The sequence below is a fragment of the Ranitomeya imitator genome, chromosome 9 (assembly GCF_032444005.1).
Source record: "Ranitomeya imitator isolate aRanImi1 chromosome 9, aRanImi1.pri, whole genome shotgun sequence".
Classification (NCBI taxonomy): domain Eukaryota; kingdom Metazoa; phylum Chordata; class Amphibia; order Anura; family Dendrobatidae; genus Ranitomeya; species Ranitomeya imitator.
Window position 1 is genome coordinate 32,794,186 of NC_091290.1, and position 12,541 is coordinate 32,806,726.

Sequence of the window (12,541 nt, forward strand, 5' to 3'; positions counted from 1 at the left end):
TTTTTTCTTAGCTCTGTCTTCAGTCTTTTTTTTCCCCTAGACATTAGAGTGCTTCAGGACACAGCTGTGGACATGGATATTCAGGCTCTGTGCTCCTCAATGGATAATCTCGTTGTAAATGTACAAAAGATTCAAGATACTATTGATCAGAAATCGATGCTAGAACCAAGAATTCCGATTCCTGATTTGTTTTTTGGTGACAGAACTAAGTTCCTGAGCTTCAGAAATAATTGTAAGCTATTTTTGGCCTTGAAACCTCATTCTTCTGGTAATCCTATTCAACAGGTTTTGATTATTATTTCTTTTTTGCGCGGCGACCCACAGGACTGGGCGTTTTCTCTTGCACCAGGAGATTCTGCATTGAGTAATGTTGATGCATTTTTCCAGGCGCTGGGATTGCTTTACGATGAGCCTAATTCAGTGGATCAAGCTGAGAAAAATCTGCTGGCTTTATGCCAGGGTCAGGATGATGTAGAAGTATATTGTCAGAAATTTAGAAAATGGTCAGTACTCACTCTGTGGAATGAATCTGCACTAGCGGCTTTGTTCAGAAAGGGTCTCTCTGAAGCTCTTAAGGATGTAATGGTGGGATTTCCTATGCCTGCTGGTTTGAATGAGTCTATGTCCTTGGCCATTCAGATCGGTCGTCGCTTGCGCGAGCGTAAATCTGTGCACCATCTGGCGGTATTGTCTGAGAGTAAGCCTGAGCCTATGCAGTGCGACAGGACTATGACTAAAGTAGAACGGCACGAACACAGACGTCTGAACAGACTGTGTTTCTATTGTGGTGATTCTACTCATGCTATTTCTAATTGTCCTAAACGCACTAGGCGGTTCGATAGCTCTGCCGTTATTGGTACTGTACAGTCCAAATTCCTTTTGTCCATTACCTTAATGTGCTCTTTGTCATCATATTCTGTCATGGCGTTTGTGGATTCAGGCGCTGCCCTGAATCTGATGGATTTGGATTATGCTAAACGTTGTGGATTTTTCTTGGAGCCTTTGCGGTGTCCTATTCCGTTGAGAGGAATTGATGCTACACCTCTGGCCAAGAATAAGCCTCAGTACTGGGCCCAGCTGACCATGTGCATGGCTCCTGCACATCAGGAAGTTATTCGCTTTTTGGTACTGCATAATTTGCATGATGTGGTCGTGTTGGGGTTGCCATGGCTACAAACCCATAATCCAGTATTGGATTGGAACTCTATGTCGGTAACCAGCTGGGGTTGTCAGGGAGTACATGGTGATGTTCCATTTTTGTCTATTTCGTCATCCATTCCTTCTGACATCCCAGAGTTCTTGTCGGACTTTCAGGATGTATTTGAAGAGTCCAAGTCTGATGCCCTTCCTCCGCATAGGAATTGTGATTGTGCTATCGATTTGATTCCTGGTAGTAAATTCCCTAAGGGTCGTTTATTTAATTTGTCCGTACCTGAACACACCGCTATGCGCAGTTATGTGAAGGAGTCCCTGGAGAAGGGACATATTCGCCCATCGTCGTCACCATTGGGAGCAGGGTTCTTTTTTGTAGCCAAGAAGGATGGTTCGCTAAGACCGTGTATTGATTACCGCCTTCTTAATAAGATCACTGTTAAGTTTCAGTATCCCTTGCCATTGATTTCTGACTTGTTTGCTCGGATTAAGGGGGCTAGTTGGTTTACTAAGATTGATCTTCGTGGTGCGTATAATCTGGTGAGAATCAGGCAGGGAGATGAATGGAAAACGGCATTTAATACGCCCGAGGGTCATTTTGAGTATCTGGTGATGCCGTTCGGACTTGCCAATGCTCCATCTGTTTTTCAGTCTTTTATGCATGACATTTTCCGTGAGTATCTGGATAAATTCTTGATTGTTTACTTGGATGACATTTTGATCTTCTCAGATGATTGGGAGTCTCATGTGAAGCAAGTCAGAATGGTTTTCCAGGTACTGCGTGCTAATTCCTTGTTCGTGAAGGGATCAAAGTGTCTCTTCGGTGTGCAGAAAGTTTCATTTTTGGGGTTCATCTTTTCCCCTTCTACTATCGAGATGGATCCGGTTAAGGTTCAGGCCATCCAGGATTGGACTCAGCCGACATCTCTAAAAAGTTTGCAGAAATTCCTGGGCTTTGCTAATTTTTATCGTCGCTTCATCTGTAATTTTTCTAGCATTGCCAGACCATTGACCGATTTGACCAAGAAGGGTGCTGATTTGGTTAATTGGTCTTCTGCTGCCGTGGAAGCTTTTCAGGAGTTGAAGCGTCGTTTTTGCTGTGCCCCTGTGTTGTGTCAACCTGATGTTTCTCTTCCGTTCCAGGTCGAGGTTGATGCTTCTGAGATTGGTGCAGGGGCGGTTTTGTCACAGAGAGGTTCTGGTTGCTCAGTGTTCAAACCATGTGCTTTCTTTTCCAGGAAATTTTCTGCTGCTGAGCGTAATTATGATGTGGGCAACCGAGAGTTGCTGGCCATGAAGTGGGCATTCGAGGAGTGGCGTCATTGGCTTGAGGGTGCTAAGCATCGCGTGGTGGTTTTGACTGATCATAAGAACCTTACTTATCTTGAGTCTGCCAAGCGCTTGAATCCTAGACAGGCCCGTTGGTCGTTATTTTTTGCTCGTTTTGATTTTGTGATTTCATACCTTCCGGGCTCTAAAAATGTGAAGGCGGATGCTCTGTCTAGGAGTTTTGTGCCCGACTCTCCGGGGTTATCTGAGCCGGCGAGTATCCTCAAGGAAGGAGTCATTGTGTCTGCCATCTCCCCTGATTTGCGGAGAGTGTTACAGAAATTTCAGGCTAATAAACCTGATCGTTGTCCGGCCGAGAAACTGTTCGTCCCTGATAGGTGGACTAGTAAAGTTATCTCTGAACTTCATTGTTCGGTGCTGGCCGGTCATCCAGGAATCTTTGGTACCAGGGAGTTGGTTGCTAGATCCTTCTGGTGGCCATCTCTGTCACGGGATGTGCGTGCTTTTGTGCAGTCCTGTGGAATTTGTGCTAGGGCTAAGCCCTGCTGTTCACGTGCCAGTGGGTTGCTTTTGCCCTTGCCGGTCCTGAAGAGGCCTTGGACACATATTTCGATGGATTTCATTTCTGACCTTCCCGTTTCTCAAAAGATGTCTGTCATTTGGGTGGTCTGTGATCGCTTTTCTAAAATGGTCCATCTGGTGCCCTTGGTTAAATTGCCTTCCTCCTCTGATTTGGTGCCTTTGTTCTTCCAGCATGTGGTTCGTTTACATGGCATTCCTGAGAATATTGTTTCTGACAGAGGTTCCCAGTTTGTCTCGAGGTTCTGGCGAGCCTTTTGTGGTAGGATGGGCATTGACCTATCTTTTTCCTCAGCCTTCCATCCTCAGACTAATGGCCAGACCGAACGAACCAATCAGACCTTGGAAACATATCTGAGATGTTTTGTTTCCGCTGACCAGGATGATTGGGTGTCATTTTTGCCGTTGGCTGAGTTCGCCCTTAATAATCGGGCCAGCTCGGCTACCTTGGTCTCTCCATTTTTCTGCAATTCTGGGTTCCATCCTCGTTTCTCTTCAGGACAGGTTGAGTCTTCGGACTGTCCTGGTGTGGATTATGTGGTGGACAGGTTGCAGCAGATCTGGACTCAGGTAGTGGACAATTTGACCTTGTCCCAGGAGAAGGCTCAGCTTTTCGCTAATCGCAGACGCCGTGTGGGACCCCGACTTCGTGTTGGGGATCTGGTTTGGTTATCTTCTCGTCATATACCTATGAAGGTTTCCTCTCCTAAATTTAAACCTCTTTTTATTGGTCCGTATAGGATTTCTGAGATTCTCAATCCGGTGTCTTTTCGTCTGACCCTCCCAGACTCCTTTTCCATACATAATGTATTCCATAGGTCGTTGTTGAGGAGATACGTGGCACCTATGGTTCCATCTGTGGAGCCTCCTGCCCCTGTTTTGGTGGAGGGGGAATTGGAGTATATTGTGGAGAAGATTTTGGATTCTCGTGTCTCTAGACGGAAACTCCAGTATCTGGTCAAATGGAAGGGTTATGCTCAGGAAGATAATTCCTGGGTTTTTGCCTCTGATGTCCATGCCCCAGATCTTGTTCGTGCCTTTCATGTGGCTCATCCTGGTCGGCCTGGGGGTTCTGGTGAGGGTTCGGTGACCCCTCCTCAAGGGGGGGGTACTGTTGTGAATTCTGTGGCTGAGTTCACTTCTGTGGTCACAAGTGGTATTGCAGTCTCTGGGCTTCCTCCCTCAGGTGTTTTGGTGAGCTCGTTGGCTGCCTTGCTATTTAGCTCCACCTGAGTCTGTCTTCCTTGCTCCTTGTCAATGTTCCAGTGTTGGATCTGAGCTACTGCATCTTTCCTTGGGCCTGCTGCTCTGCTAGATAAGTGCTTCTAGTTTGTTTTCTGTTTTTTTCTGTCCAGCTTGTTTTAATCTTTTGCTGGAAGCTCTGAGAAGCAAAGGGGTGCACCGCCGTGCTGTTAGTTCGGCACGGTGGGTCTTTTTGCCCCTTTGCGTGGTTTTCGTTTTAGGGTTTTTTGTAGACTGCATAGTTCTCTTTGCTATCCTCGCTCTGTCTAGAATATCGGGCCTCACTTTGCTGAATCTATTTCATTCCTACGTTTGTCTTTTCATCTTGCTAACAGTCATTATATGTGGGGGCTGCCTATTCCTTTGGGGTATTTCTCTGAGGTAAGTCAGGCTTGTATTTCTATCTTCAGGCTAGTCAGCTCCTCAGGCAGTGCCGAGTTGCATAGGTAGTTGATAGGCGCAATCCACTGCTGCTTCCAGTTGTGTGAGGATAGATCAGGTACTGCAGTCTACAGAGATTCCACGTCTCAGAGCTCGTCCTATTGTTTTGGGTTATTGCCAGATCTCTGTATGTGCGCTGATTACTGCACGCTGTGTTGCCTGATTGCCAGCCATAACAGGGGGGGTACTGTTGTGAATTCTGTGGCTGAATTCACTCCTGTGGTCACAAGTGGTACTGCAGCTTCTGAGCTTCCTCCCTCAGGTGTTCTGGTGAGCTCGTTAATTGCTTCATTACTTAACTCCGCCTGATGCTGCTATCCTTGCTCCTTGTCAATGTTTCAGTGTTGGATCTGAGCTTCTCCTGATTGTTCCTGTGACCTGCTGCTCTGTATAGCTAAGTGCTTTTTGCTTTTTTGTTGCTTTTTTTCTGTCCAGCTTGTCTTTTGTATTGCTGGAAGCTCTGAGACGCAAAGGGTGTACCGCCGTGCCGTTAGTTCGGCACGGTGGGTTTTTTTTTGCCCCCTTTGCGTGGTTTTGCTTTAGGGTTTTTTGTAGACTGCAAAGTTCGCTTTACTGTCCTCGCTCTGTCCTAGAATATCGGGCCCCACTTTGCTGAATCTATTTCATCCCTACATTTTGTCTTTTCATCTTACTCACAGTCATATGTGGGGGGCTGCCTTTTCCTTTGGGGAATTTCTCTGGGGCAAGTCAGGCCTATTTTTCTATCTTCAGGCTAACTAGTTTCTTAGGCTGTGCCGAGTTGCCTAGGTAGTTGTTAGGCGCAATCCACAGCCGCTTTTAGTTGTGTTTAGGATAGGATCAGGTGTGCAGTCTACAGAGTTTCCACGTCTCAGAGCTCGTTCTTGTATTTTTGGGTATTTGTCAGATCACTGTGTGCGCTCTGATCGCTAAGCACACTGTGTTTCTGGATTGCCTTCATAACACCTGTCATTAGCAAACATAACAGACGTCATCCTATGAAGATGGGAGGCGCCGGGCACGGACCTGCGACGCCCATCGGACCCAGACCGCCCCTGGGTGAGTATAATCTAACCTGTTTTTCTTATCTTTCAGGTTACATGGGGGGCTTATCTACAGCATTACAGAATGCTTAACACCCATGTTAAGGAATAAGAGGCATGTGTGATATGCTATGTGGGCACCATTTTTGTGTATATTTCTATTTTACTTATTTTCATGGTGTTCTCTTGTAGGATGAGTTATTTGACAATTGATGAATGGCTGTTGCTGCCATCTGATATCAGCCCCCACAGCACTGTATTGTTTGCTAATATGCTAATGACATGTTGACCTAGCTTGTTAAAACAATGAGCCCCTGGGACCTTCCCCCTCCTGACCTGTGAATGAGGAGAGAGACTAAAAATATCAGGGAGGTGAGACACAGATCAGTCCTGTGTGGAATGATGATGTGTTCACAGCACCTCAGAGAGAAAGAAGAGTATATGGACTATGTTATCCTCTGTCTGCTGGATTGTTGGACTTTTATCTAGTTACTGAACTGCATTCGTGTTCTGGACTATTTTATCCTTTGTGTGGTGGATCGTATATGGACCTTTCGTATTTTTGCCTAAATAAAGGTCTTGGGATTGTTCACTCTTTGCTGGCTATGTCGATTGTGTGGTACCAGAGAAGGACCCCGTGTCACATGGATTATAAGAAGCACCGCAATTTTACTAAATATTTTTTAGGGAGTATTTTTCTACTCACAATTTGTGGTGCGCCATAGAATCCGTAGCATCTTAAAATCAGAAAAATACATTATGTTAAAGACAATTTTTAAACAAACTTACATTCGGAGCTCCCGTGTGTTGAGCAGAAACTGCAGATCGTTATAATATGGGCACTTTTTCGCTTTTGGCAAAGAACCACTTTGCTTCTGTTCTTGTGCACTTTTTTTGAACCGATCCCTGACAGATCCCCATCTGGTTTTCACATCTTTCACTGAAAGTTGTATAGGAAAAAAAAATTGTTAATTAAACATGTAAATGAAAACCAATTATCTGTATGCATACAATTTACTTACGTATTTCCTTTTTTCTTTGTGGGGGCTTTCCTGCAATTTCGGGATATAGCTCCTCAAGCACTTTCTCCCAGGCCTCATCCCGTTGGACTCGGTCGTGGTAATCTTCACTTGTGGGATCCCATAAGACGGGTCTGTTATGAACCTAGAGTGAACAAAATTCAAGTGTTATTTCATATTTAATTATGACACATAAAATGTGGATCTATTATTAACGTTATCATTATAATGCTTCAAAATAAATGTTTAGGAAAATGTAACATTGAAAAAACGTCAAAGATATTGACATGAAATAACCTTACCAGCAATATCAGTCGTTGAACATTAATCGACAACCCAAATGTAGTGGAGAAAAATATTTAAAAAATGTGATTTTTATGAAATGGTGGCGCTTCAAAATACATGCGTCTTATTACTTACAGTGGGGTCCCAGGGTCGCTGCTGGAGGAGGCAGGAGGGTGGGATGAGGGGGTGTCTGATGTGCAGGGCGCTGCTGCCGGTGTTTGGTGCTGATGTGGTGACTGCCGCTGCTGCCTGTGGTGTCTAACCCTGATATATCATCTCCTGAGATCTTGCCAACAAGATCTCCATCTGCGCATGCGCCGCCCCACGGTAAACATTTTTACGGAGTCCACCGCACAGGAGGAAACCACGGAAATGCGTGTAGCTCTTGACTTTGAAGAAATGTCGGCAGAGTACCCCATCAGCAGCGGCCACCCCGGCCAGCAGCAGCAGTGGACAACACGGACAGCTGCAGTGCCAGCAGCAGAGGCGGCGGGCAACCACTACTCCCACCCTGCAGCAACGGTAACGGTAAGGTATATACGCATTATAAGACGCACCCCCATTTTACCACCATAATTTTTAAAAAGAAGAAGCGTGTACTATAATGTGTAAAATATGTTGTGTGTACTTTGTCCTATTCATTTAATTATGACACAAATTCACTGATTTCATACATAATTTGTCCAATATATTTAGTTATTCACTCCTTTACGTGTGATTATCTTTACAAATTCTGATATTACCAGACTGCAGCAGTCTGCTTATCTTGGCTGGTTATCAAAAATAGGGGAATCCCCTCGACAAAAAAAATGGAGTGGGGGGTCCCCCATATTTTTGTTAATCAGCCAGATGAAGCAGACTACTGAGGCCTGGTATTTAAGGCTGGTAAGGATCCTTGCCAGCCTGATAATACAAGGCCGCAGCAGTCTGCATATCTGTCTGGTTATCAAAAATAGGGGGATCCCCTTGAAAAAAAAAATGGTGTGGGGTCCCCCCTATTTTTGATAACCAGCCAGATGAAGCAGACTGCTGCGGCCTGGTATTAAAAGACTAGCAAGGCCTATGCATTTTGGCCCTCATCAGCCTGCAGCAGCCCCACAATTAGCACATCCAAAGATGCACCAATTGTGGAACCTTACCCGGCTCTTCCCACTGCCCTGTAGCGTTGGCATATGGGTAATAAGGGGTTAATGTCACCTTGCTCTTGTAAGGTGACATTAAGCCTGGTTAATAACGAAGGGGTGTCAATAGGACACTTATCCATTATTAATCCAAAGTTTGTAAATGGTTAAAAAAATACACAGCCAGAATAAAATATTTTAATGAAATGAAACACAACACAGTTTTAACATCTTTTTATTGTACTCTCATTCTGTGCGTGTGTGCCAGGACTATGTGCGGCGTGTCGGGGCTCTGTGCGGCGTGCCAGGGCTCTGTGCGGCGTGCCGAGGCTCTGTGCGGCATGCTGGGGTTCTGTACGGCGTGTCGGGACTCTGTGCGGCGTGTCGGGGCTCTGTGCGGCGTGTCGTGGCTCTGTGCGGCGTACCGGGACTCTGTGCGGCATGCTGGGGTTCTGTACGGCGTGTCGGGGCTCTGTGCAGCGTGCCGGGACTCTGTGCAGCTTGCCAAGGCTCTGTGCGGCGTGTCGGGGCTCTATGCGTGTGTGCCGGGGCTCTGTGCGGCGCGCCGGGGCTCTGTGCATGTGTGCCAGGGCTCTGTGCGGCGTGGCGGGGCTCTGTGCTCCCCTATAGATGTCACTGTTCTATATGGGAGATCGTCGTGGGAACACTCGTTATTAATTGGACTACGGCGGACAGATAGTATGCGGTTTATTTTAAGTTTTTTTTGCAGGCGCTGAAGTATGGTAAGTATGGTTAAATGAAGAATATTAAAAAGTCACTGCTCTATAGGACCTTCAGTGACACACTGACAGGAGACAATGGCTCCTGCAGTGCATCACTGAGAGGTTACCTTAGGACAAAGTCTCACTCTATGGCAATTGCTGCGTGGGAAAATTTCTCACACAGCAATGCCAAAAGTGAGACTAGGGTCTATTTTTTTTTACAGCGGCAGAGGAATACAGTGCGGAAGGATACATTCCTCCCGTCATTGTGTTCCTGGAGCCCCTAGAGAGCGGTCGCATCAGCTGATGCTGCCGTTCTCCACAGGAGATCGTCGTGGGACACTTGTGGATTTCTGCGGATCAGGGAGTATATTGGTTGTTTGTTATTTTAATCTTTTTTTTACAGATGGCACTGGCTTCGGGGAACAAAGTGACAAGTAATGGTGAGTATGTACTCTATGTTAAAGGTACTGTATGTCTGTATGTATGTAATGTATGAATGTACTGTATGTAGTATGTATGTATGTATGTAGTATGTATGTTCTTTTTTTCATTCAACACATTAGCCGGATGATGGGACTACTACCGTCCCATCATTGGCTAATGTGTCAATCACTGTCACTGTAGTAGGCATCCTCCGATGAGCCCCGACACGCCGCACAGAGCCCTGGCACACACGCACAGAGCCCCGGCACACATGCACAGAGCCCCGGCAGGTCCACACAGAACCCTGGCAGGCCCGCACAGAGCCCCGGCACGCCGCACAGAGCCCCGGCACACACGCACAGACTTGTAGTCCCATCGGGCGATGCCTGCACACATGCACAGAGCCCCGACTGCCCGCACAGAGCTCCGGCACGCCGCACAGAGCCCCGGCACGCCGCACAGAGCCCCGGCACACACGCACGGAGCCCCGGCACACCGCACAGAGCCCCGGCACACACGCAAAGCCCCAGCACACACGCACGGAGCCCCGGCACGCTGCACAGAGCCCCGACACACACGCAAAGAGCCCCGGCACACACGCACAGACCCGCGGCAGGCACGCACAGACCCCACCCGCACACACAGACATGCACAGTGTCCGCCCACGCACCGCCCACCCTCTTCCCCCCTCCGGAACAGGATGTAGAAGGACAGAAAGGGCTTTGTTACATTCTGATATTTGTGTCCCATTGGCTTGCATTGGTATCGGCGATATCCGATATTTTTTGGATATCGGCCGATCCAATCCGATACTTCTGGATATCGGAAGGTATCGCTCAACACTAGTAAGCAGCATTTATCATTTGATGCGGTTTTACCGCATCTAAAGATAGTCTATGGGAAATTTACGGCGCGGCGATGGAGCGTCGCCGCATTGTAAACAGACATGCTGCGTTCTGAAAAGACGCGCCGCATGTCCGTTTACGTGGGTCTACCGCATGCGTGTTTTAACGCATAGTGGAGATGGGATTTCTGGAAATCCCCTCCACTATACTGTAACAGCTGGACGCTGCGTGTTTGACGCAGCGTCAAACACGCAGCGTTTCCTGACCGTGGAAATAAACCCTTATGGTAAAGCAACATTATTAGACCAATCTACAAGAAGAAGCTGGGATTTTCTTCATGAAATCAGAGCTGGATTAATTTATCCAACTCTAAATAATTTTTCTAGAACCCTATCATCGCTCGTCATCCTATTTAGAATTAATAATAGTGACTATCCCAAGTAAAGGAGAAAAAAAATAGATTTTGAAAAAATACCCATGCCTCCCCGTCGGGGAATCGAACCCCGGTCTCCCGCGTGACAGGCGGGGATACTTACCACTATACTAACGAGGATTGGCTGAAAATTGTGCTTGATTAGATGACACAGAAACCACAAGACTCATGCATCACCTACAGTCCCCCATCAGCGGTTGCTGCACCTTTCTGTAAAATCTAATATTTAGAATTGAGAGTCCTCAATGGATTTTTCTATCCACTGGCTAACACGGTGCAAAATCTAAGTCATCTAACTATTTACATGGTGAAAAAAAAAAAAGAACTATTGTTTACGCCTGTGGAACTTTGCCCATGTGCAGTACATATAAGTTGTGACGTAACAGAAGCTTGGTTCATCACAGATTCTCCCAAAACCAAGAACAGCCAATCCTCGTTAGTATAGTGGTAAGTATCCCCGCCTGTCACGCGGGAGACCGGGGTTCGATTCCCCGACGGGGAGGCAATATATTTTTCAAAATCTTTTTTTTTTCTCCTTTACTTTTTTTTTTTTTTGCTGAAGTGTCTTCTAAGATTATTTCCATTTTACACACAGCATTTATTGTTGCTTTAGTATAAAATAAACATAATGGTAGTATTTTTTTTTTTTTAAATCACCCTCTCAGCTCTAGGAGAATATGCATAATACTGCAGCTCTACCCTAATGTCATACATGATTGCCCTCTCTGTATAAAGGACCTGTCACCAGTGGGCTGTTTTTGCTATTTTTGCTCTTATTTTATTCCTGCTGCTCCTCTAAATATTTTTTTTTTTTAACTTCTTAAATCTGCTATACGGTATAGAGATATAGGCCTATAGAAAGGTGGGGTTGCTCATAGAATCCTCCGGGGCGTGTCTTTAGGCTGCTTAATATAATTAACCTATAAGCCACGCCCCTGAACATATCAAAATTAGCATTACAAAAATAGGCTCGTATCTCTGTAACCATATGGCAGATTTAAAAAAACAAAAACAAACCCAGAATACTTTAGGGAACAGCAGGAGTAAAATAAGAGCAAAAAACTGGACGCTTTTGAGCGTCACCCCTTTAAGAGAAGGGTGTATATTTCAACCTTGTGGGCTGCATTCTGCCAGAGCGGAAACCAGTCGGACTCTTATGATATCCGATGTGTCACTGATCCAGACTTCCGGTGTTTGGAGCTTTCCTGTCATTAGGTAAAAGAAGCAGAATTGAGAAATGCAGGTGTGAATGGATCGCCCCCACGTAAGGGCAATAGGGTCCTCAGTACCGGGTCCTTCAGTTCCCTCAGCTGGGATGTCACGGTGGTCCGACCCGGACCGTGGCCCTATGAGGGGCGCCCAATAAAAGGCAGAGTTCGTAGATAACGGTAGTGTTCGTGACGCCACCTGTGGTATTCGGTCAGGATGACCGACGTTGCTTAGGGGTCCACTGGGGTGATGTTATGGCAGCTAGATGGTATACCTTCCCACAGGTGAAGTATGTCCCCAGGGCTTCCCAGAAGTGTAGATGGTGATGGTGGATGATGTAAAGCGTGGCGAATAACGAGGACACAATGGGTGCAGTCTCTTTACCTTTACTGAAGGCTTCAGCATCCACAGTCCAGAGTGCCGGATGATAGGGCAGGCAGAGTCCGGCCGGTCTGATGGCAATTCCAGAGTCCCCTGATCCAGGTGGAAATCAGTAGCCTTCCCCTTGCGCACAGTAACGTGGTAGGTCCCTACTTGCATTAGCTCCCATAAGGTCCTCACTGTTGTTACTTCTCTCTCTGTCCCCCAGATGGATAGGACAAACCCGTATGACGGTGGTGGCCTGAGGCTATTTTATAAGGACCCAAGAGACGCCCCTCCTCCGCGTTGCCACCTTGTCTGCTTAGGTTCTTAGGTCGGTCAGCCAACTTGGAATCGACTGCCCTGCCGGTCTCTGAAGTAAAGCGTAGAGTCTA